Source organism: Mustela erminea, chromosome 6, assembly GCF_009829155.1.
Source record: "Mustela erminea isolate mMusErm1 chromosome 6, mMusErm1.Pri, whole genome shotgun sequence".
NCBI classification, from domain to species: Eukaryota; Metazoa; Chordata; class Mammalia; order Carnivora; family Mustelidae; genus Mustela; species Mustela erminea.
Genome location: NC_045619.1, coordinates 92,070,981 through 92,073,126, shown reverse-complemented (window position 1 = coordinate 92,073,126; position 2,146 = coordinate 92,070,981). Strand labels below are relative to the sequence as shown.

At 39.2% G+C, this 2,146-nt stretch overlaps 1 pseudogene; it reads right to left on the bottom strand.

Annotated features, from left to right (window-relative positions):
- Window positions 1-536: 536 nt before the first annotated feature.
- Window positions 537-727, bottom strand: LOC116594544 (annotated as a pseudogene).
- Window positions 728-2,146: the final 1,419 nt, after the last annotated feature.

The window sequence follows — 2,146 nt, the reverse complement described above, 5'->3', positions numbered from 1 at the left end:
CAGAGAGCCTGATGTGGGGCTCGATCCCAGGACCCTAAGATCATGACCTGAGCCAAAGGCAAAGGCTTAACCTACTGAGCCACCCAGGCATCCCTTAACTGGTAGGTTTTGAGTGGAGCAAGTAATTGCAGGTTTGAGACCTTCTGTGTCTCTTTGCATTTCCTGTTGTGACCCCTTGAAGCATGGCACATGGAAATGGCAGCCTAAAAAGTGATGTGGGTGAGCACATGAGCAGAGTTTCGTGCTGACCCATAGTGGATATGTAGTATAAGAAATTATAAACTTTTGTTATTTAAGCCACTGAGATTTTGAGAATGTTTGCTACTGCAGTGTACCAAAATACCGCCTCTCTTAATTGCATCTTAATAGGATGAAAGACTTAAAATAAAGTCATTTAATCCTTTGTTGTCATAAAAGGTACACTAGTGGGGAGTACATTTTTTTAAAAAGGTATGTGTATCTCTTAGACTTCTGAAAATATGCTTAGACTGCCTTTATGAAAATCTGGTTCTGCTTTTAATATATTTATATATGAATATCCTGAGAAAAGGAGAAAATAGCTCTTAGAATAATGTTAAGTAAAGTAATATTAACAGAGGATTTATTTGTGGCTGTTGCTAAAAGAAAATCACCATGTGGTTCAAAATACGCTTCAAAGTGTTTCAATTAGCAATAATCGCGCCTGGGATAAACCTCATTGGCTACAATACTGCCACTGCGCAAAGCTTTCAAAGTGTTGAGAAGAGAGATTTGGCCCTTTAAAAAGCAAGTAGGTGATAGAAAAGCTTATAAAAATGACTTAAAATTTATGTAATAAAGACATCATTTATTAATTCTTTACTCTTTTATTGATTGAACATTTACTGAGTGCCTGTAGTGGGCATGGCTCTGTGTTATATGCTGCAAGTCCAGGAATCAAAGACATTGACTGGTAGATGGGAAAGGAGATGAACAGGGAGGAGGAGCACAGTTAGCAGCAGATAGGAACCTCTCTACTCATAACTGAATCTTTGTTGGAAGCTTACTGGGGATAAAGGGGAAGGAAAAATATACTCCTTTCTTGGTCACATGCTCTTGGGGTGTGTTTCCTTTTAAAGAGAGAGAGAAAAAAGACCCACATTGTTCAGAAGAGATATGGGCACAGAAAAGATAAACTTCTTAAGAGAAGTTGGTGGACTAATATAGGCTTTGGTATGCTTTCAACTTCATAAGGAGATTCACATCCTAAAGACTTCTACCAAAGATTGTTGAGAGCTTGGAAAATCCTTAATTAAAAAATACTTAAAATACTTACAAATGGGAGAGTAAATCTAAAACCAGTTAGAATGGTGGGAAGTTGCATTGCTCAGTAGTTAGGCAGTTGGGCTCTGGCAGAATCAGATAGAACTGGCTTCTGATTCTAGTTCAGGCACTCAGCTGTGTGATTTTGTACATTATTTTGCCTCTTTTATGCTTAAGGTTTTTAATCTGTAAAATAGAGTGGAGTTTCCAGGCTGATCTCATAAATACGTAAGAGGCATGCATTGCTAATTCATTGTTCTCAGGATACAAATGCTCAAACATGAAGGTTCCTCACTTAAAAAAAAGTCAGTTCTGGACCCCTTATTCATTTGTCCTTTTTTTTTTTTACATTTCTTTTCAGCATAACAGAATTCATTGGTTTTGCACCACACCCAGTGCTCCATGCAATCCGTGCCCTCCATAATACTCACCACCTGGCTCCCCTGAACTCCTGCCCCCTGCCCCTTCAAAACCCTCAGGTTGTTTTTCAGAGTCCATAGTCTCTCATGGTTCATCTTCCCTTCCAATTTCCCTCAACTCCCTTCTCCTCTCCATCTCCCCATGTCTTCCATGTTATTTCTTATGCTCCACAAATAAGTGAAACCATATGAAAATTGACTCTTTCTGCTTGACTTATTTCACTCAGCATCATCTCTTCCATTCCTGTCCATGTTGCTACAGAAGTTGGATATTCATCCTTTCTGATGGAGGCATAATACTCCAGAGTGTATAATGACCACATCTTCCTTATCCATTTGTCCATTGAAGGTCATCTTGGTTCTTTCCACAGTTTGGCGACCGTGGCCATGCTGCTATGAACACTGGGATACAGATGGCCCTTTTTTTCCACTACATCTGTATCTTT